The sequence below is a fragment of the Primulina tabacum genome, chromosome 10, assembly GCF_025594145.1.
Source record: "Primulina tabacum isolate GXHZ01 chromosome 10, ASM2559414v2, whole genome shotgun sequence".
In the NCBI taxonomy this organism is placed as follows: Eukaryota; Viridiplantae; Streptophyta; class Magnoliopsida; order Lamiales; family Gesneriaceae; genus Primulina; species Primulina tabacum.
The window spans coordinates 40,254,146-40,275,777 of NC_134559.1; the positions used below are offsets into that span (position 1 = coordinate 40,254,146).

Genomic DNA, 21,632 nt, shown 5'->3' on the forward strand with positions numbered 1-21,632 from the left:
TGTGATCATACCAGCATAATGCACCGGATCCCATCGAAACTCCGAAGTTAGCGCTTGGGCTAATAGCATACTGGATGGGTGACCCCCCAGTCCTCGTGTTGCACCCCTTTTCGTGTTTTTCTATTTTTGATTACTTGTTGACAGACGAGTTTCGGCTCAAATCATCTGAATCTCGATCGGGACCAGATAAGACATGTGAAATGAAAGTAGCTCGGGCAATGCCGGATTTGGACAAAATTGTAGGCAAATTTGATTGTAAACGGGCAAACGGACGAGACTCATTACTACGCAATGAGCTGACGAGATTTTAGCCGAATTCCTAATCTAAGACCCTCTAATTTGCGATTTACCGCTTCTGTTAAGCTTTCGTTTCCTCGATAAATCCGCTTAGAAAGTTTGAAATTCGATTCCGGTTCCACTTTATCGTATCCCAAACATAATAATTGCTTTACATTCGTTATTTCCTTCTTCTTATTTTTTTTTCTATTTTCTGGGAACATTTATCGATTTTTGTTGTCGTTAGCCGGTTCTGTGCGGAAGGGTATGACGCAAATTGCTCCGGAGATGGTCAACTCATTAAAAACAATTATTTCGACTGTTTTATCTATAATTTACGTAAATGGTCGCGACACGAGGTCTTCCCAGGGAGGTCACCCATCCTAGCTCTGCCATCGCGCCAGAACGCTTAACTTCATGGTTATGATTGGGCGAGAGCAGTGCCGCGTGTTGTCCATCGCCGCCCGCTCCACACGTACTCGAGGGATATAAGAATAAACATCCCACTCAATGTCGGGTGCGATCATACCAGCACTAATGCACCGGATTCCATCAAAATTCCGAAGTTAAGCGTGCTTGGGCGAGAGCAGTACCAGGATGGGTGACCCCCTGGGAAGTCCTCGTGTTGCACCCCTTTTCGTGTTTTTCTATTTCTGATTACTTGTTGACAGACGAGTTTCGGCTCAAATCATCTGAATCTCGATCGGGACCAGTTCTATTTCTGATTACTTGTTGACAGACGAGTTTCGGCTCAAATCATCTGAATCTCGATCGGGACCAGATAAGACATGTGAAATGAAAGTAGCTCGGGCACTGCCGGATTTGGACAAAATTCTAGGCTAATTTGATTGTAAACGGCAAACGGACGGCTCATTACTACGCAATGAGCTGACGAGATTTAGCCGAATTCCTTCTCTAAGACCCTCTAATTTGCGATTTACCGCTTCTGTTAAGCTTTCGTTTCCTCGAGAAATCCGCTTAGGAAGTTCGAAATTCGATTCTGGTTCCATTTTATTGTATCCCAGGCATAATAATAGCTTTACATTCGTTATTTCCTTCTTCTTATTTTTTTTTTTCTATTTTCTGGGAACATTTATCGATTTTGTTGTCGTGAGCCGGTTCTGTGCGGAAGGGTATGACGCAGATTACACCAGAGACGGTTAACTCATTAAAAACAATTATTTCGACTGTTTTATCCATAATTTACGTAAACGGTCGCGACACGAGGTCTTCCCAGGGAGGTCACCCATCCTAGCTCTGCCATCGCGCCAAAACGCTTAACTTCATGGTTATGATTTGGCGAGAGCAGTGCCGCCTGTTGTCCATCACCGCCCGCTCCACACGTACTCGAGAGATATAAGAATAAACATCCCACTCAATGTCGGGTGCGATCATACCAGCTCTAATCATCTGAATCTCGATCGGGACCAGATAAGACATGTGAAATGAAAGTAGCTCGGGCAATGCCGGATTTGGACAAAATTGTAGGCTAATTTGATTGTAAACGGGCAAACGGACGAGACTCATTACTACGCAATGAGCTGACGAGATTTTAGCTGAATTCCTTCTCTAATACCCTCTAATTCGCGATTTACCGCTTCTGTTAAGCTTTCGTTTCCTCGAAAAATCCTCTTAGGAAGTTCGAAATTCGATTCTGGTTCTATTTTATCGTATCCTAAGAATAATAATAGCTTTACATTCGTTATTTCCTTCTTCTTATTTTTTTTTATTTTCTTCCAACATTTATCGATTTTTGTTGTCGTGAGCCGGTTCTGTGCGGAAGGGTATGACGCAGATTACTCCGGAGATGGTCAACTCATTAAAAACAATTATTTCGACTGTTTTATCTATAATTTACGAAAACGGTCGCGACACGAGGTCTTCCCAGGGAGGTCACCCATCCTAGCTCTGCCATCGCGCCAGAACGCTTAACTTCATGGTTATGATTGGGCGAGAGCAGTGCCGCGTGTTGTCCATCGCCGCCCGCTCCACACGTACTCGAGGGATATAAGAATAAACATCCACTCAATGTCGGGTGCGATCATACCAGCACTAATGCACCGGATCCCATCAGAACTCCGAAGTTAAGCGTGCTTGGGCGAGAGCAGTACTAGGATGTGTGACCCCTGTGAAGTCCTCGTGTTGCACCCCTTTTCGTGTTTTCTATTCTGATTACTTGTTGACAGACGAGTTTCGGCTCAAATCATCTGAATCTCGATCGGGACCAGATAAGACATGTGAAATGAAAGTCGCTCGGGGGCACTGCCGGATTTGGACAAAATTCTAGGCTAATTTGATTGTAACGGGCAAACGGACGAGACTCGTTACTACGCAATGATGCTGACGAGATTTTAGGCCGAATTACTTCTCTAAGACCCTCTAATTTGCGATTTACCGCTTCTGTTAAGCTTTCGTTTTCTCGAGAAATCCGCTTAGGAAGTTTGAAATTCGATTCCGGTTCCATTTTATCGTATCCGAGGCATAATAATAGCTTTACATTCGTTATTTCCTTCTTTTTATTTTTTTTCTATTTTCTGGGAACATTTATCGATTTTTGTTGTCGTGAGCCGGTTCTGTGCGGAAGGGTATGACGCAGATTACTCCGGAGACGGTGAACTCATTAAAAACAATTATTTCGACTGTTTTATCCATAATTTCTGTAAACGGTCGCGACACGAGGTCTTCCCAGGGAGGTCACCCATCCTAGCTCTGCCATCGCGCCAGAACGCTTAACTTCATGGTTATGATTGGGCGAGAGCCGTGCCACGTGTTGTCATCGCCGCCCGCCCTCCACCACGTACTCGAGGGATTTAAGAATAACATCCCACTCAATGTCTGGTGCGATCATACCACGCACTAATGCACGGATCCCATCAGAACTCCGAAGTTAAGCGTGCTTGGGCGAAAGCGCAGTACTAGGATGGGTGACCCCTGAGAAGTCCTCGTGTTGCACCCCTTTTAGTGTTTTTCTATTTCTGATTACTTGTCGACAGACGAGTTTCGGCTCAAATCATCTGAATCTCGATCGGGACCAGATAAGACATGTGAAATGAAAGTAGCTCTGGCACTGCCGGATTTGGACAAAATTGTAGGCTAATTTGATTGTAAACGGGCAAACGGACGAGACTCATTACTACGCAATGAGCTGACGAGATTTTAGCCGAATTCCTTCTTTAAGACCCTCTAATTTGCGATTTACCGCTTCTGTTAAGCTTTCGTTTTCTCGAGAAATCCGCTTAGGAAGTTCGAATTCGATTCCGGTTCCATTTTATCGTATCGAGGCATAATATAGCTTTACATTCGTTATTCCTTCTTCTTATTTTTTTTCTATTTTCTGGGAACATTTATCGATTTTTGTTGTCGTGAGCCGGTTCTGTGCAGAAGGGTATGACGCAGATTACTCCGGAGACGAATAACTCATTAAAAACAATTATTTCGACTTTTTTATCCATAATTTACGTAAACTGCCGCGACACGAGGTCTTCCCAGGGAGGTCACCCATCCTAGCTCTGCCATCGCGCCAGAACGCTTAACTTCATGGTTATGATTGGGCGAGAGCAGTGCCACGTGTTGTCCATCGCCGCCCGCTCCACACGTACTCGAGGGATATAAGAATAAACATCCCACTCAATGTCGAGTGCGATCATACCAGCACTAATGCACCGGATCCCATCAGAACTCCGAAGTTAAGCGTGCTTGGGCGAAAGCGTTGTACTAGGATCGGTGACCACCTGGGAAGTCCTCGTGTTGCACCTTTTTTCGTGTTTTTCTATTTTTGATTACTTGTTGACAGACGATTTTCGGCTCAAATCATCTGAATCTCGATCGGGACCAGATAAGACATGTGAAATGAAAGTAGCTCGGGCACTGCCGGATTTGGACAAAATTGTAGGCTAATTTGATTGTAAACGGGCAAACGGACGAGACTCATTATTACGCAATGAGCTGGCGAGATTTTAGCCGAATTCCTTCTCTAAGACCCTCTAATTTGCGATTTACCGCTTCTGTTAATGTTCCGTTTCCTCAAAAAATCCGTTTAGGAAGTTCGAAATTCGATTACGGATCCATTTTATCGTATCCCAGGAATAATAATAGCTTTACATTCATAGAAGTCCTCGTGTTGCACCCCTTTTCGTGTTTTTCTATTTTTGATTACTTGTTGACAGACGATTTTCGGCTCAAATCATCTGAATCTCGATCGGGACCAGATAAGACATGTGAAATGAAAGTAGCTCGGGCAATGCCGGATTTGGACAAAATTGTAGGCTAATTTGATTGTAAACGGCAAACGGACGAGACTCATTACTACGCAATGAGCTGACGAGATTTTAGCCGAATTCCATCTCTAAGACACTCTAATTTGCGATTTACCACTTCTGTTAAGCTTTCGTTTCCTCGATAAATCCGTTTAGGAAGTTTGAAATTCGATTCAGGTTCCATTTTATCGTATCCCAAACATAATAATTGCTTTACATTCGTTATTTTCTTCTTCTTATTTTTTTTTCTATTTTCTGGGAACATTTATCGATTTTTGTTGTCGTGAGCCGGTTCTGACGCAGATTACTCCGGAGACGGTTAACTCATTAAAAACAATTATTTCGACTGTTTTCTCCATAATTTACGTAAACAGTTGCGACACGAGGTCTTCCCAGAGAGGATACCCATCCTACCTCTGCCATCGCGCCGGAACGCTTAACCATGGTTATGATTAGGCGAGAGCAGTGCCGCGTGTTGTCCATCGCCGCCCGCTCCACACGTACTCGAGGGATATAAGAATAAACATCCCACTCAATGTATGGTGCGATCATACCAGCACTAATGCACCGGATCCCATCAGAACTCCGAAGTTAAGCGTGCTTGGGCGAGAGCAGTACTAGGATGGGTGACCCCTTGGGAAGTCCTCTTGTATCTTTTTCGTGTATTTCTATTTTTGATTACTTGTTGACAGACGATTTTCGGCTCAAATCATCTGAATCTCGATCTTGACTAGATAAGACATGTGAAATGAAAGTAGCTCGGGCACTGCCAAATTTGGACAAAATTGTAGGCTAATTTTATTGTAAACGAGCGAACGGACGAGACTCATTACTACGCAATGAGCTGACGAGATTTTAGACGAATTCCTTCTCTAAGACCCTCTAATTTGCGATTTACCGCTTCTGTTAAGCTTTCGTTTCCTCGAGAAATCCGCTTAGGAAGTTCGAAATTCGATTCTGGTTCGATTTTATCGTATCCTAAGAATAATAATAGCTTTACATTCGTTATTTTCTTCTTCTTATTATTTTTATTTTCTGGGAACATTTATCGATTTTTGTTGTCGTGAGCCGGTTCTGTGCGGAAGGGTATGACGCAGATTACTCCGGAGACGGTGAACTCATTAAAAACAATTATTTCGACTGTTTTATCCATAATTTACGTAAACGGTCGCGACAAGAGGTGTTCTTAGGGAGGTCACCCATCCTACCTCTGCCATCGAGCCAGAACGCTTAACATCATGGTTATGATTGGGCGAGAGCAGTGCCGCGTGTTGTCAATCGCCGCCCGCTCCACACGTACTCGAGGGATATAAGAATAAACATCCCACTCAATGTCGGGTGCGATCATACCAGCACTAATGCACCGGATCCCATCAAAACTCCGAAGTTAAGCGTGCTTGGGGCGAGAGCAGTACTAGGATGGGTGACCCCCTGGGAAGTCCTCGTGTTGCACCACTTTTCGTGTTTTTCTATTTCTGATTACTTGTTGACAGACGAGTTTCGGCTCAAATCATCTGAATCTCGATCGGAACCAGATAAGACATGTGAAATGAAAGTAGCTCGGGCACTGCCGGATTTGGACAAAATTGTAGGCTAACTTGATTGTAAACAGGCAAACGGACGAGAATCATTACTACGCAATGAGCTGACGAGATTTTAGCCGAATTTCTTCTCTAAGACCCTCTAATTTGCGATTTACCGCTTCTGTTAAGCTTTCGTTTTCTCGAGAAATACGCTTAGGAAGTTGGAAATTCGATTCCGGTTCCATTTTATCGTATCCGAGGCATAATAATAGCTTTACATTCGTTATTTCCTTCTTCTTATTTTTTTTCTATTCTCTGGGAACATTTATCGATTTTTGTTGTCGTGAGCCGGTTCTGTGCGGAAGGGTATGACGCAGATTATTCCGGAGACGGTTAACTCATTAAAAACAATTATTTCGACTGTTTTATCCATAATTTACGTAAACGGTCGCGACACGAGGTCTTCCCAGGGAGGTCACCCATCCTAGCTCTGCCATCGCGCCAGAACGCTTAACTTCATGGTTATGATTGGGCGAGAGCAGGGCCGCGTGTTGTCCATCGCCGCCCGCTCCACACGTACTCAAGGGATATAAGAATAAACATCCCACTCAATGTCGGGTGCGATCATACCAGCACTAATGCACCGGATCCCATCAGAACTCCGAAGTTAAGCGTGCTTGGGCAAAAGCGCAGTACTAGGATGGGTGACCCCCTGGGAAGTTCTCGTGTTGCACCCTTTTCGTGTTTTTCTATTTTTGATTACTTGTTGACAGACGATTTTCGGCTCAAATCATCTGAATCTCGATCGGGACCAGATAAGACATGTTAAATGAAAGTAGCTCGGGCACTGCCGGATTTGAACAAAATTGTAGGCTAATTTGATTGTAAACGGGCAAACGGAGGAGACTCATCACTACGCAATGAGCTGACGAGATTTTATCCGAATTCCTTCTCTAAGACCCTCTAATTTGCGATTTACCGCTTCTGTTAAGCTTTCGTTTCCTCGAAAAATCCTCTTAGGAAGTTCGAAATTCGATTCTGGTTCCATTTTATCGTATCCTAAGAATAATAATAGCTTTACATTCGTTATTTCCTTCTTCTTATTTTTTTTTTATTTTCTGCCAACATTTATAGATTTTTGTTGTCGTGAGCCGGTTCTGTGCGGAAGGGTATGACGAAGATTACTCCGGAGATGGTCAACTCATTCAAAACAATTATTTCGACTGTTTTATCTATAATTTACGTAAACGGTCGCGACACGAGGTCTTCCCAGGGAGGTCACCCATCCTAGCTCTGCCATCGCGCCAGAACGCTTAACTTCATGGTTATGATTGGGCGAGAGCAGTGCCGCGTGTTGTCCATCGCCGCCCGCTCCACACGTACTCAAGGGATATAAGAATAAACATCCCACTCAATGTCGGGTGCGATCATACCAGCACTAATGCACCGGATCCCATCAGAACTCCGAAGTTAAGTGTGCTTGGGCGAGAGCAGTACTAGGATGGGTGACCCCCTGGGAAGTCCTCGTGTTGCACCCCTTTTCGTGTTTTTCTATTTCTGATTACTTGTTGACAGACGAGTTTCGGTTCAAATCATCTGAATCTCGATCGGGACCAGATAAGACATGTGAAATGAAAATAGCTCGGGCACTGCCGGATTTGGACAAAATTCTAGGCTAATTTGATTGTAAACGGGCAAACGGACGAGACTCATTACTACGCAATGAGTTGACGAGATTTTAGCCGAATTCCTTCTCTAAGACCCTCTAATTTGCGATTTACCGCTTCTGTTAAGCTTTCGTTTCCTCGAGAAATCCTCTTAGGAAGTTCGAAATTCGATTCTGGTTCCATTTTATCGTATCCCAGGCATAATAATAGCTTTACATTCGTTATTTCCTTCTTCTTATTTTTTTTTTCTTTTTTCTGGGAACATTTATCGATTTTTGTTGTCGAGAGCCGGTTCTGTGCGGAAGGGTATGACGCAGATTACACCAGAGACGGTTAACTCATTAAAAACAATTATTTCGACTGTTTTATCCATAATTTACGTAAACGGTCGCGACACGAGGTCTTGCCAGGGAGGTCACCCATCCTAGCTCTGCCATCGCGCCAAAACGCTTAACTTCATGGTTATGATTTGGCGAGAGCAGTGCCGCCTGTTGTCCATCACCGCCCGCTCCACACGTCCTCGAGAGATATAAGAATAAACATCCCACTCAATGTCGGGTGCGATCATACCAGAACTAATGCACCGGATCCCTTCAGAACTCCGAAGTTATGCGTGCTTGGACGAGAGCAGTATTAGGATGGGTGACCCCCTGGGAAGTCCTCGTGTTGCACCTTTTTTCGTGTATTTCTATTTTTGATTACTTGTTGACAGACGATTTTCGACTCAAATTATCTGAATCTCGATCGGGACCAGACAAGACAAGTGAAATGAAAGTAGCTCGGGCACTGCCGGATTTGGACAAAATTGTAGGCTAATTTGATTGTAAACGGGCAAACGGACGAGACTCATTACTACGCAATGAGCTGGCGAGATTTTAGCTGAATTCCTTCTCTAAGACCTTCTAATTTGCGATTTACCGCTTCTGTTAAGCTTTCGTTTCCTCGAGAAATCCTATTAGGAAATTCGAAATTCGATTCCGGTTCCATTTTATCGTATCCCAGGCATAATAATTGCTTTACATTCGTTATTTCCTTCTTCTTATTTTTTTTCTATTTTCGGGGAACATTTTTCGATTTTTGTTGTCGTGAGCCGGTTCTGTGCGGAAGGGTATGACGCAGATTACTCCGGAGACGGTTAACTCATTAAAAACAATTATTTCGACTGTTTTATCCATAATTTACGTAAACGATCGCGACACGAGGTCTTCCCAAGGAGGTCACCCATCCTACCTCTACCATCGCGCCAGAACGCTTAACTTCATGGTTATGATTGGGCGAGAGCAGTGCCGCGTGTTGTCCATCGCCGCCCGCTCCACACGTACTCAAGGATATAAAGATAAACATCCCACTCAATTTCGGGTGCAATCATACCAGCACTAATGCACCGGATCCCATCAGAACTCCGAAGTTAAGCGTGCTTGGGCGAAAGTGCAGTACTAGGATCGGTGACCACCTGGGAAGTCCTCGTGTTGCACCCCTTTTCGTGTTTTTCTATTTTTGATTACTTGTTGACGGACGATTTTCTGCTCAAATCATCTGAATCTCGATCGGGACCAAATAAGACATGTGAAATCAGCGTAGCTCGGGTACTGCCTGATTTGGACAAAATTGTAGGCTAATTTTATTGTAAACGGGCAAACGGACGAGACTCATTACTCCGCAAAGTGCTCGCGAGATTTTAGCTAAATTTCTTCTCTAAGACACTCTAATTTGCGATTTACCGCTTTCTTTAATGTTCCGTTTCCTCAAAAAATCCGTTTAGGAAGTTCGAAATTCGATTCCGGATCCATTTTATCGTATCCCAGGAATAATAATAGCTTTACATTCATAGAAGTCCTCGTGTTGCACTCCTTTTCGTGTTTTTCTATTTTTGATTACTTGTTGACAGACGATTTTCGGCTCAAATCATCTGAATCTCGATCAGGACCAGATAAGGCATGTGAAATGAAAGTAGCTCGGGCAATGCCGGATTTGGACAAAATTGTAGGCTAATTTGATTGTAAACGGCAAACGGACGAGACTCATTACTACGCAATGAGCTGACGAGATTTTAGCCGAATTCCATCTCTAAGACACTCTAATTTGCGATTTACCGCTTCTGTTAAGCTTTCGTTTCCTCGATAAATCCGCTTAGGAAGTTTGAAATTCGATTCAGGTTCCATTTTATCGTATCCCAAACATAATAATTGCTTTACATTCGTTATTTCCTTCTTCTTATTTTTTTTTTCTATTTTCTGGGAACATTTATCGATTTTTGTTGTCGTGAGCCGGTTCTGACGCAGATTACTCCGGAGACGGTTAACTCATTAAAAACAATTATTTTAACTGTTTTATCCATAATTTACGTAAACGGTCGCGACACGAGGTCTTCCCAGGGAGGTCACCCATCCTAGCTCTGCCATCGCGCCAGAACGCTTAACTTCATGGTTCTGATTGGGCGAGAACAGTGCCGCGTGTTGTCCATCGCCGCTTGCTCCACCCGTACTCGAGGGATATAAGAATAAACATCCCACTTAATGATCGGTGCTATCATACCAGCACTAATGCACCGGATCCCATCAGAACTTCGAAGTTAAGCGTGCTTGGGCGAGAGCAGTACTAGGATGGGTGACCCCCTGGGAAGTCCTCTTGTATCTTTTTCGTGTATTTCTATTTTTGATTACTTGTTGACAGACGATTTTCGGCTCAAATCATCTGAATCTCGATCGTGACTAGATAAGATATGTGAAATGAAAGTAGCTCGGGCACTGCCGGATTTGGACAAAATTGTAGGCTAATTTGATTGTAAACGGGCGAACGGACGAGACTCATTACTACGCAATGAGCTGACGAGATTTTAGACGAATTCCTTCTCTAAGACCCTCTAATTTGCGATTTACCGCTTCTGTTAAGCTTTCGTTTCCTCGAGAAATCCGCTTAGGAAGTTCGAAATTCGATTCTGGTTCGATTTTATCGTATCCTAAGAATATTAATAGCTTTACATTCGTTATTTCCTTCTTCTTATTATTTTTATTTTCTGGGAACATTTATCGATTTTTGTTGTCGTGAGCCGGTTCTGTGCGGAAGGGTATGACGCAGATTACTCCGGAGACGGTGAACTCATTAAAAACAATTATTTCGACTGTTTTATCCATAATTTACGTAAACGGTCGCGACACGAGGTCTTCCCAGGGAGGTCACCCATCCTACCTCTGCCATCGAGCCAGAACGCTTAACATCATGGTTATGATTGGGCGAGAGCAGTGCCGCGTGTTGTCAATCGCCGCCCGCTCCACACGTACTCGAGGGATATAAGAATAAACATCCCACTCAATGTCGGGTGCGATCATACCAGCACTAATGCACCGGATCCCATCAAAACTCCGAAGTTAAGCGTGCTTGGGGCGAGAGCAGTACTAGGATGGGTGACCCCCTGGGAAGTCCTCGTGTTGGCACCACTTTTCGTGTTTTTCTATTTCTGATTACTTGTTGACAGACGAGTTTCGGCTCAAATCATCTGAATCTCGATCGGAACCAGATAAGACATGTGAAATGAAAGTAGCTCGGGCACTGCCGGATTTGGACAAAATTGTAGGCTAATTTGATTGTAAACAGGCAAACGGACGAGACTCATTACTACGCAATGAGCTGACGAGATTTTATCCGAATTCCTTCTCTAAGACCCTCTAATTTGCGATTTACCGCTTCTGTTAAGCTTTCGTTTCCTCGAGAAATCCGCTTAGAAAGTTCCAAATTCGATTCCGGTTCCATTTTATCGTATCCTAAGCATAATAATAGCTTTACATTCGTTATTTCCTTCTTCTTATTTTTTTTCTATTTTCTGGGAACATTTATCGATTTTTGTTGTCGTGAGCCGGTTCTGTGCGGAAGGGTATGACGCAGATTACCTCGGAGACGGTGAACTCATTAAAAACTATTATTTCGACTGTTTTATCCATAATTTACGTAAACGGTCGCGACACGAGGTCTTCCCAGGGAGGTCACCCATCCTAGCTCTGCCATCGCGCGAGAACGCTTAACTTCATGGTTATGATTGGGCGAGAGTAGTGCCGCGTGTTGTCCATCGCCGCCCGCTCCACACGTACTCGAGGGATATAAGAATAAACATCCCACTCAATGTCGAGTGCGATCATACCAGCACTAATGCACCGGATCCCATCAGAACTCCGAAGTTAAGCGTGCTTGGGCTAGAGCAGTACTGGGATGGGTGACCCCCCAGTCCTCGTGTTGCACCCCTTTTCGTGTTTTTCTATTTTTGATTACTTGTTGACAGACGAGTTTCGGCTCAAATCATCTGAATCTCGATCGGTACCAGATAAGACATGTGAAATGAAAGTAGCTCGGGCACTGCCGGATTTGGACAAAATTCTAGGCTAATTTGATTGTAAACGGGCAAACGGACGAGACTCATTACTACGCAATGAACTGACGAGATTTTAGCCGAATTCCTTCTCTAAGACCCTCTAATTTGCGATTTACCGCTTCTGTTAAGCTTTCGTTTCCTCGAGAAATCCGCTTAGGAAGTTCGAAATTCGATTCTGGTTCCATTTTATTGTATCCCAGGCATAATAATAGCTTTACATTCGTTATTTCCTTCTTCTTATTTTTTTTTTCTATTTTATGGGAACATTTATCGATTTCTGTTGTCGTGAGCCGGTTCTGTGCGGAAGGGTATGACGCAGATTACACCAGAGACGGTTAACTCATTAAAAACAATTATTTCGACTGTTTTATCCATAATTTACGTAAACGGTCGCGACACGAGGTCTTCCCAGGGAGGTCACCCATCCTAGCTCTGCCATCGCGCCAAAACGCTTAACTTCATGGTTATGATTTGGCGAGAGCAGTGCCGCCTGTTGTCCATCACCGCCCGCTCCACACGTACTCGAGAGATATAAGAATAAACATCCCACTCAATGTCGGGTGCGATCATACCAGCTCTAATGCACCGGATCCCTTCAGAACTCCGAAGTTATGCGTGCTTGGGCGAGAGCAGTATTAGGATGGGTGACCCCATGGGAAGTCCTCGTGTTGCACCCTTTTTCGTGTTTTTCTATTTGTGATTACTTGTTGAAAGACGATTTTCGGCTCAAATCATCTGAATCTCGATCGGGACCAGACAAGACAAGTGAAATGAAAGTAGCTCGGGCACTGCCGGATTTGGACAAAATTGTAGGCTAATTTGATTGTAAACGGGCAAACGGACGAGACTCATTACTACGCAATGAGCTGACGAGATTTTAGCTGAATTCCTTCTCTAAGACCCTCTAATTCGCGATTACCGCTTCTGTTAAGCTTTCGTTTCCTCGAAAAATCCTCTTAGGAAGTTCGAAATTCGATTCTGGTTCCATTTTATCGTATCCTAAGAATAATAATAGCTTTACATTCGTTATTTTCTTCTTCTTATTTTTTTTTTATTTTCTGCCAACATTTATCGATTTTTGTTGTCGTGAGCCGGTTCTGTGCGGAAGGGTATGACGCAGATTACTCCGGAGATGGTCAACTCATTAAAAACAATTATTTCGACTGTTTTATCTATAATTTACGAAAACGGTCGCGACACAAGGTCTTCCCAGGGAGGTCACCCATCCTAGCTCTGCCATCGCGCCAGAACGCTTAACTTCATGGTTATGATTGGGCGAGAGCAGTGCCGCGTGTTGTCCATCGCCGCCCGCTCCACACGTACTCGAGGGATATAAGAATAAACATCCCACTCAATGTCGGGTGCGATCATACCAGCACTAATGCACCGGATCCCATCAGAACTCCGAAGTTAAGCGTGCTTGGGCGAGAGCAGTACTAGGATGTGTGACCCCCTGGGAAGTCCTCGTGTTGCACCCCTTTTCGTGTTTTTCTATTTCTGATTACTTGTTGACAGACGAGTTTCGGCTCAAATCATCTGAATCTCGATCGGGACCAGATAAGACATGTGAAATGAAAGTAGCTCGGGCACTGCCGGATTTGGACAAAATTCTAGGCTAATTTAATTGGAAACGGGCAAACGGACGAGACTCATTACTACGCAATGAGCTGACGAGATTTTAGCCGAATTACTTCTCTAAGACCCTCTAATTTGCGATTTACCGCTTCTGTTAAGCTTTCGTTTTCTCGAGAAATCCGCTTAGGAAGTTCGAAATTCGATTCCGGTTCCATTTTATCGTATCCGAGGCATAATAATAGCTTTACATTCGTTATTTCCTTCTTCTTATTTTTTTTCTATTTTCTGGGAACATTTATCGATTTTTGTTCTCGTGAGCCGGTTCTGTGCGGAAGGGTATGACGCAGATTACTCCGGAGACGGTGAAATCATTAAAAACATTTATTTCGACTGTTTTATCCATAATTTACGTAAACGGTCGCGACACGAGGTCTTCCCAGGGAGGTCACCCATCCTAGCTCTGCCATCGCGCCAGAACGCTTAACTTCATGGTTATGATTGGGCGAGAGCCGTGCCACGTGTTGTCCATCGCTGCCCGCTCCACACGTACTCGAGGGATATAAGAATAAACATCCCACTCAATGTCAGGTGCGATCATACCAGCACTAATGCAGCGGATCCCATCAGAACTCCGAAGTTAAGCGTGCTTGGGAGAAAGCGCAGTACTAGGATGGGTGACCCCTGAGAAGTCCTCGTGTTGCACCCCTTTTAGTGTTTTTCTATTTCTGATTACTTGTTGACAGACGAGTTTCAGCTCAAATCATCTGAATCTTGATCGGGACCAGATAAGACATGTGAAATGAAAGTAGCTCGGGCACTGCCGGATTTGGACAAAATTGTAGGCTAATTTGATTGTAAACGGGCAAACGGACGAGACTCATTACTACGCAATGAGCTGACGAGATTTTAGCCGAATTCCTTCTCTAAGACCCTCTAATTTGCGATTACCGCTTCTGTTAAGCTTTCGTTTTCTCGAGAAATCCGCTTAGGAATTTCGAAATTCGATTCCGGTTCCATTTTATCGTATCCGAGACATAATAATATCTTTACATTCGTTATTTCCTTCTTCTTATTTTTTTTCTATTTTCTGGGAACATTTATCGATTTTTGTTGTCGTGAGCCGGTTCTGTGCGGAAGGGTATGGCGCAGATTTCTCCGGAGACGAATAACTCATTAAAAACAATTATTTCGACTTTTTTATCCATAATTTACGTAAACGGCCACGACAAGAGGTGTTCTTAGGGAGGTCACCCATCCTACCTCTGCCATCGAGCCAGAACGCTTAACATCATGGTTATGATTGGGCGAGAGCTGTGCCGCGTGTTGTCCATCGCCGCCCGCTCCACACGTACTCGAGGGATATAAGAATAAACATCCCACTCAATGTCGGGTGCGATCATACCAGCACTAATGCACCGGATTCCATCAGAACTCCGAAGTTAAGCGTGCTTGGGCGAAAGCGCAGTACTAGGATCGGTGACCACCTGGGAAGTCCTCGTGTTGCACCCCTTTTCGTGTTTTTCTATTTTTGATTACTTGTTGACGGACGATTTTCTGCTCAAATCATCTGAATCTCGAAAAATCCGTTTAGGAAGTTCGAAATTCGATTCCGGATCCATTTTATCGTATCCCAGGAATAATAATAGCTTTACATTCATAGAAGTCCTCGTGTTGCACCCCTTTTCGTGTTTTTCTATTTTTGATTACTTGTTGACAGACGATTTTCGGCTCAAATCATCTGAATCTCGATCGGGACCAGATAAGACATGTGAAATGAAAGTAGCTCGGGCAATGCCGGATTTGGACAAAATTGTAGGCTAATTTGATTGTAAACGGAAAACGGACGAGACTCATTACTACGCAATGAGCTGACGAGATTTTAGCCGAATTCCATCTCTAAGACACTCTAATTTGCGATTTACCGCTTCTGTTAAGCTTTCGTTTCCTCGATAAATCCCCTTAGGAAGTTTGAAATTCGATTCCGGTTCCATTTTATCGTATCCCAAACATAATAATTGCTTTACATTCGTTATTTCCTTCTTCTTATTTTTTTTTCTATTTTCTGGGAACATTTATCGATTTTTGTTGTCGTGAGCCGGTTCTGACGCAGATTACTCCGGAGACGGTTAACTCATTAAAAACAATTATTTCAACTGTTTTATCCATAATTTACGTAAACGGTCGTGACACGAGGTCTTCCCAGGGAGGTCACCCATCCTAGCTCTGCCATCGCGCCAGAACGCTTAACTTCATGGTTCTGATTGGGCGAGAACAGTGCCGCGTGTTGTCCATCGCCGCTTGCTCCACCCGTACTCGAGGGATATAAGAATAAACATCCCACTTAATGACTGGTGCTATCATACCAGCACTAATGCACCGGATCCCATCAGAACTCCGAAGTTAAGCGTGCTTGGGCGAGAGCAGTACTAGGATGGGTGACCCCCTGGGAAGTCCTCGTGTTGCACCCTTTTTCGTGTATTTCTATTTTTGATTACTTGTTGACAGACGATTTTCGGCTCAAATCATCTGAATCTCGATCGGGACCAGATAAGACATGTGAAATGAAAGTAGCTCGGGCACTGCCGGATTTGGACAAAATTGTAGGCTAATTTGATTGTAAACGGGCAAACGGACGAGACTCATTATTACGCAATGAGCTGGCGAGATTTTAGCCGAATTCCTTCTCTAAGACCCTCTAATTTGCGATTTACCGCTTCTGTTAATGTTCCGTTTCCTCAAAAAATCCGTTTAGGAAGTTCGAAATTCGATTACGGATCCATTTTATCGTATCCCAGGAATAATAATAGCTTTATATTCATAGAAGTCCTCGTGTTGCACCCCTTTTCGTGTTTTTCTATTTTTGATTACTTGTTGACAGTCGATTTTCGGCTCAAATCATCTGAATCTCGATCGGGACCAGATAAGACATTTGAAATGAAAGTAGCTCGGGCAATGCCGGATTTGGACAAAATTGTAGGCTAATTTGATTGTAAACGGCAAACGGACGAGACTCATTACTACGCAATGAGCTGACGAAATTTTAGCCGAATTCCATCTCTAAGACACTCTAATTTGCGATTTACCGCTTCTGTTAAGCTTTCGTTTCCTCGATAAATCCGCTTAGGAAGTTTGAAATTCGATTCAGGTTCCATTTTATCGTATCCCAAACATAATAATTGCTTTACATTCGTTATTTCCTTCTTCTTATTTTTTTTTCTATTTTCTGGGAACATTTATCGATTTTTGTTGTCGTGAGCCGGTTCTGACGCAGATTACTCCGGAGACGGTTAACTCATTAAAAACAATTATTTCGACTGTTTTCTCCATAATTTACGTAAACGGTCGCGACACGAGGTCTTCCCAGGGAGGTCACCCATCCTAGCTCTGCCATCGCGCGAGAACGCTTAACTTCATGGTTATGATTGGGCGAGAGTAGTGCCGCGTGTTGTCCATCGCCGCCCGCTCCACACGTACTCGAGGGATATAAGAATAAACATCCCACTCAATGTCGGGTGTGATCATACCAGCACTAATGCACCGGATCCCATCAGAACTCCGAAGTTAAGCGTGCTTGGGCTAGAGCAGTACTGGGATGGGTGACCCCCCAGTCCTCGTGTTGCACCCTTTTTCGTGTTTTTCTATTTCTGATTACTTGTTGACAGACGAGTTTCGGCTCAAATCATCTGAATCTCGATCGGGACCAGATAAGACATGTGAAATGAAAGTAGCTCGGGCACTGCCGGATTTGGACAAAATTCTAGGCTAATTTGATTGTAAACGGGCAAACGGACGAGACTCATTACTACGCAATGAGCTGACGAGATTTTAGCTGAATTCCTTCTCTAAGACCCTCTAATTTGCGATTTACCGCTTCTGTTAAGCTTTCGTTTCCTCGATAAATCCGCTTAGAAAGTTTGAAATTCGATTCCGGTTCCATTTTATCGTATCCCAAACATAATAATTGCTTTACATTCGTTATTTCCTTCTTCTTATTTTTTTTTCTATTTTCTGGGAACATTTATCGATTTTTGTTGTCGTGAGCCGGTTCATCCATAATTTACGTAAACGGTCGCGACACGAGGTCTTCCCAGGGAGGTCACTAATCCTAGCTCTGCCATCGTGCCAGAACGCTTAACTTCATGGTTCTGATTGGGCGAGAACAGTGCCGCGTGTTGTCCATCGCCGCTTGCTCCACCAGTACTCGAGGGATATAAGAATAAACATCCCACTTAATGATGGGTGCGATCATACCAGCACTAATGCACCGGATCCCATGAAAACTCCGAAGTTAAGCGTGCTTGGGCGAAAGCAGTACTAGGATGGGTGACCCCCTGGGAAGTCCTCGTGTTGCACCCTTTTTCGTGTATTTCTATTTTTGATTACTTGTTGACAGACGATTTTCGGCTCAAATCATCTGAATCTCGATCGGGCTAGATAAGACATGTGAAATGAAAGTAGCTCGGGCACTGCCGGATTTGAACAAAATTGTAGGCTAATTTGATTGTAAACGGGCAAACGGACGAGACTCATTACTACGCAATGAGCTGACCAGATTTTAGCCGAATTCCTTCTCTAAAACCCTCTAATTTGAGATTACCGCTTCTGTTAAGCTTTCGTTTCCTCGAGAAATCTGCTTAGGAAGTTCGAAATTCGATTTTGGTTCCATTTTATCGTATCCTAACAATAATAATAGCTTAACATTCGTTATTTCCTTCTTCTTATTTTTTTTTATTTTCTGGGAACATTTATCGATTTTTGTTGTCGTGAGCCGGTTCTGCTCTCGCCCAAGCACGCTTAACTTCGTAGTTCTGATGGGATCCGGTGCTAGGATGGGTGACCCTCTGGGAAGTCCTCGTGTTGCACCCCTTTTCGTGTTTTTCTATTTCTGATTACTTGTTGACAGACGAGTTTCGGCTCAAATCATCTGAATCTCGATCGGGATCAGATAAGACATGTGAAATGAAAGTAGCTCGGGCACTGCCGGATTTGGACAAAATTATAGGCTAATTTGATTGTAAACGGGCAAACGGATGAGGCTCATTACTACGCAATGAGCTGGCGAGATTTTAGCCGAATTCCTTCTCTAAGACCCTCTAATTTGCGATTTACCGCTTCTGTTAAGCTTTCGTTTTCTCGAGAAATCCGCTTAGGAAGTTCGAAATTCGATTCCGATTCCATTTTATCGTATCCCAGGCATAATAATAGCTTTACATTCGTTATTTCCTTCTTCTTATTTTTTTTCTATTTTCTGGGAACATTTATCGATTTTTGTTGTCGTGAGCCGGTTCTGTGCGGAAGGGTAGACGCAGATTACTCCGGAGACGGTTAACTCATTAAAAACAATTATTCCGACTGTTTTAATCCATAATTTACATAAACGGTCGCGATACGAGGTCTTCCCAGGGAGGTCACCATCCTAGCTCTGCCATCGCGCCAGAACGCTTAACTCATGGTTATGATTGGGCGAGAGCTAGGGCCGCGTGTTGTCCATCGCCGCCCGCTCCACACGTACTCGAGGGATATAAGAATAAACATCCCACTCAATGTCGGGTGCGATCATACCAGCACTAATGCACCGGATCCCATCAGAACTCCAAAGTTAAGCGTGCTTGGGCGAAAGCGCAAGTACTAGGATGGGTGACCCCCTGGGAAGTCCGCGTGTGCACCCTTTTTCGTGTTTTTTCTATTTTTGATTACTTGTTGACAGACGATTTTCGGCTCAAATCATCTGAATCTCGATCGGGACCAGATAAGACATGTTAATGAAAGTAGCTCGGGCATGCCGAATTTGAACAAAATTGTAGGCTAATTTGATTGTAAACGGGCAATGGAGGAGACTCATTACTACGCAATGAGCTGACGAGATTTATCCGAATTCCTTCTCTAAGAGCCTCTAATTTGCGATTTACCGCTTCTGTTAAGCTTTCGTTTCCTCAGAGAAATCCACCTTAGACAGTTCGAAATTCGATCCGGTTCCATTTATCGTATCCTAAGCATATAATAGCTTTACATTCGTTATTCCTTCTTCTTATTTTTTCTATTTCTGAGAACATTTATTCATTTTTGTTGTCGTGTGCCGTTCTGTGCGGAAGGGTATGACGCAGATTACTCCGGAGACGGTTAACTCATTAAAAACAATATTTCGACTGTTTTATCCATATTTACGTAACGGTCGTGACACGAGGTTTTCCCAGGGAGGTCACCCCATCCTAGTTCTGCCATCGCGCCAGAACGCTTAACTTCATGGTTATGATTGGCGGAGTAGTGCCGCATGTTGTCCATCGCCGCCCGCTCCAGCACGTACTCGACGGATATAAGATAAACATCCCACTCAATGTCGGGTGCGATCATACCAGCACTAATGCACGCGGATCCCATCAGAACTCCGAAGTTAGGTGCTTTGGCAAGAGCAGTACTAGGATGGTACCTCCTGGAAGTCCTCGTGTTGCACCCCTTTCGTGTTTTTCTATTTTAATTACTTGTTGACATACGATTTTTCGGCTCAAATCATCTGAATCTCGATCGGGACCAGATAATACAGTGAAATGAAAGTAGATTCGGAGCACTGCCGGATTTGACAAAATTGTTGCTAATTTGATGTAAATGGGCAACGGACGAGACTCATTACTACGCAAAAAGCTGACCAGATTTTAGCCGAATTCCTTCTCTAAGACCCTCTATTGCGATTTACCGCTTTTGTTCAACTTCGTTTCCTCGAGAAATCCGCTTAGGAAGTTCGAAATTCGATTCCGGTTCCATTTTATCGTATCCCAGGCATAATAATAGCTTTACATTCGTTATTTCCTTCTTCTTATTTTTTTTTCTATTTTCTGGGAACATTTATCGATTTTTGTTGTCGTGAGCCGGTTCTGTGCGGAAGGGTATGACGCAGATTACTCCGGAACGGTTAACTCATTAAAACAATTATTTCGACTGTTTTATCCATAATTTACGTAAACGGTCGCGACACGAGGTCTTCCCAGGGAGGTCACCCATCCTAGCTCTGCCATCGCGCAGAACGCTTAACTTCATGGTTATGATTGGGCGAGAGTGTGCCGCGTGTTGTCCATCGCCGCCCGCTCCACACGTACTCGAGGGATATAAGAATAAACATCCCACTCAATGTCGGGTGCGATCATACCAGCACTAATGCACCGGATCCCATCAGAACTCCGAAGTTAAGCGTGCTTGGGCGAAGCAGTACTAGGATGGGTGACCCCTGGGTCCTCGTGTTGCACCCTTTTCGTGTTTTTCTATTTTTGATTACTTGTTGACATACGATTTTCGGCTCAAATCATCTGAATCTCGATCGGGACCAGATAAGACATGTGAAATGAACGTAGCTCGGGCACTGCCGGATTTGGACAAAATTGTAGGCTAATTTGATTGTAAACGGGCAAACGGACGAGACTCATTACTACGCAATGAGCTGACGAGATTTTAGCCGAATTCCTTATCTAAGACCCTCTAATTTGCGATTTAACGCTTCTGTTAAGCTTTCGTTTCCTCGATAAATCCGCTTAGAAAGTTTGAAATTCGATTCCGGTTCCATTTTATCGTATCCCAAACATAATAATTGCTTTACATTCGTTATTTCCTTCTTCTTATTTTTTTTCTATTTTCTGCGAACATTTATCGATTTTTGTTGTCGTGAGCCGGTTCTGTGCGGAAGGGTATGACGCAGATTACTCCGGAGACGGTTATCTCATTAAAAACAATTATTTCGACTGTTTTATCCATAATTTACGTAAACGGTCGCGACACGAGGTCTTCCCAGGGAGGTCACCCATCCTAGCTCTGACATCGCGCCAGAACGCTTAACTTCATGGTTCTGATTGGGCGAGAAAAGTGCCGCGTGTTGTCCATCGCCGCTTGCTCCACCCGTACTCGAGGGATATAAGAATAAACATCCCACTTAAGACGGGTGCGATCATACCAGCACTAATGCACCGGATCCCATCAGAAATCTGAA

The 21,632-nt window shown here is 43.7% G+C and overlaps 18 non-coding genes and 5 pseudogenes across 18 annotated transcripts; all 23 read left to right on the forward strand.

Annotated features, from left to right (window-relative positions):
* Positions 1-791: 791 nt before the first annotated feature.
* Positions 792-910, forward strand: LOC142513343 (5S ribosomal RNA). The gene has a single exon (XR_012809295.1). It is a non-coding gene; the product is annotated as a 5S ribosomal RNA (ribosomal RNA).
* Positions 911-2,309: 1,399 nt separating this feature from the next.
* LOC142514326 (5S ribosomal RNA) lies at positions 2,310-2,427 on the forward strand. The gene has a single exon (XR_012810224.1). It is a non-coding gene; the product is annotated as a 5S ribosomal RNA (ribosomal RNA).
* Positions 2,428-3,112: 685 nt separating this feature from the next.
* On the forward strand, positions 3,113-3,232 carry LOC142511901 (5S ribosomal RNA; annotated as a pseudogene).
* A 679-nt stretch (positions 3,233-3,911) lies between these two features.
* LOC142508786 (5S ribosomal RNA) lies at positions 3,912-4,032 on the forward strand. The gene has a single exon (XR_012806989.1). It is a non-coding gene; the product is annotated as a 5S ribosomal RNA (ribosomal RNA).
* Positions 4,033-5,072: 1,040 nt separating this feature from the next.
* Positions 5,073-5,191, forward strand: LOC142509438 (5S ribosomal RNA). The gene has a single exon (XR_012807612.1). It is a non-coding gene; the product is annotated as a 5S ribosomal RNA (ribosomal RNA).
* Positions 5,192-5,868: 677 nt separating this feature from the next.
* On the forward strand, positions 5,869-5,988 carry LOC142515619 (5S ribosomal RNA). The gene has a single exon (XR_012811455.1). It is a non-coding gene; the product is annotated as a 5S ribosomal RNA (ribosomal RNA).
* Positions 5,989-6,671: 683 nt separating this feature from the next.
* Positions 6,672-6,792, forward strand: LOC142515827 (5S ribosomal RNA). Its single transcript, XR_012811651.1, has one exon. It is a non-coding gene; the product is annotated as a 5S ribosomal RNA (ribosomal RNA).
* A 682-nt stretch (positions 6,793-7,474) lies between these two features.
* On the forward strand, positions 7,475-7,593 carry LOC142507169 (5S ribosomal RNA). The gene has a single exon (XR_012805431.1). It is a non-coding gene; the product is annotated as a 5S ribosomal RNA (ribosomal RNA).
* Positions 7,594-8,278: 685 nt separating this feature from the next.
* Positions 8,279-8,397, forward strand: LOC142507488 (5S ribosomal RNA). Its single transcript, XR_012805744.1, has one exon. It is a non-coding gene; the product is annotated as a 5S ribosomal RNA (ribosomal RNA).
* A 682-nt stretch (positions 8,398-9,079) lies between these two features.
* Positions 9,080-9,200, forward strand: LOC142516822 (5S ribosomal RNA). The gene has a single exon (XR_012812595.1). It is a non-coding gene; the product is annotated as a 5S ribosomal RNA (ribosomal RNA).
* A 1,043-nt stretch (positions 9,201-10,243) lies between these two features.
* Positions 10,244-10,362, forward strand: LOC142509893 (5S ribosomal RNA). The gene has a single exon (XR_012808039.1). It is a non-coding gene; the product is annotated as a 5S ribosomal RNA (ribosomal RNA).
* A 677-nt stretch (positions 10,363-11,039) lies between these two features.
* Positions 11,040-11,160, forward strand: LOC142507426 (5S ribosomal RNA). Its single transcript, XR_012805685.1, has one exon. It is a non-coding gene; the product is annotated as a 5S ribosomal RNA (ribosomal RNA).
* Positions 11,161-11,843: 683 nt separating this feature from the next.
* On the forward strand, positions 11,844-11,958 carry LOC142511120 (5S ribosomal RNA; annotated as a pseudogene).
* Positions 11,959-12,643: 685 nt separating this feature from the next.
* On the forward strand, positions 12,644-12,762 carry LOC142516628 (5S ribosomal RNA). Its single transcript, XR_012812413.1, has one exon. It is a non-coding gene; the product is annotated as a 5S ribosomal RNA (ribosomal RNA).
* A 682-nt stretch (positions 12,763-13,444) lies between these two features.
* Positions 13,445-13,563, forward strand: LOC142512728 (5S ribosomal RNA). Its single transcript, XR_012808870.1, has one exon. It is a non-coding gene; the product is annotated as a 5S ribosomal RNA (ribosomal RNA).
* A 683-nt stretch (positions 13,564-14,246) lies between these two features.
* Positions 14,247-14,366, forward strand: LOC142511149 (5S ribosomal RNA; annotated as a pseudogene).
* Positions 14,367-15,048: 682 nt separating this feature from the next.
* LOC142507440 (5S ribosomal RNA) lies at positions 15,049-15,169 on the forward strand. Its single transcript, XR_012805699.1, has one exon. It is a non-coding gene; the product is annotated as a 5S ribosomal RNA (ribosomal RNA).
* Positions 15,170-16,009: 840 nt separating this feature from the next.
* On the forward strand, positions 16,010-16,128 carry LOC142513079 (5S ribosomal RNA). The gene has a single exon (XR_012809045.1). It is a non-coding gene; the product is annotated as a 5S ribosomal RNA (ribosomal RNA).
* A 1,042-nt stretch (positions 16,129-17,170) lies between these two features.
* Positions 17,171-17,285, forward strand: LOC142510960 (5S ribosomal RNA; annotated as a pseudogene).
* A 612-nt stretch (positions 17,286-17,897) lies between these two features.
* LOC142515130 (5S ribosomal RNA) lies at positions 17,898-18,016 on the forward strand. The gene has a single exon (XR_012810989.1). It is a non-coding gene; the product is annotated as a 5S ribosomal RNA (ribosomal RNA).
* A 1,192-nt stretch (positions 18,017-19,208) lies between these two features.
* On the forward strand, positions 19,209-19,329 carry LOC142509752 (5S ribosomal RNA). The gene has a single exon (XR_012807908.1). It is a non-coding gene; the product is annotated as a 5S ribosomal RNA (ribosomal RNA).
* Positions 19,330-19,999: 670 nt separating this feature from the next.
* LOC142512528 (5S ribosomal RNA) lies at positions 20,000-20,114 on the forward strand (annotated as a pseudogene).
* A 673-nt stretch (positions 20,115-20,787) lies between these two features.
* Positions 20,788-20,901, forward strand: LOC142510305 (5S ribosomal RNA). The gene has a single exon (XR_012808427.1). It is a non-coding gene; the product is annotated as a 5S ribosomal RNA (ribosomal RNA).
* The last annotated feature ends 731 nt before the right edge of the window (positions 20,902-21,632 follow it).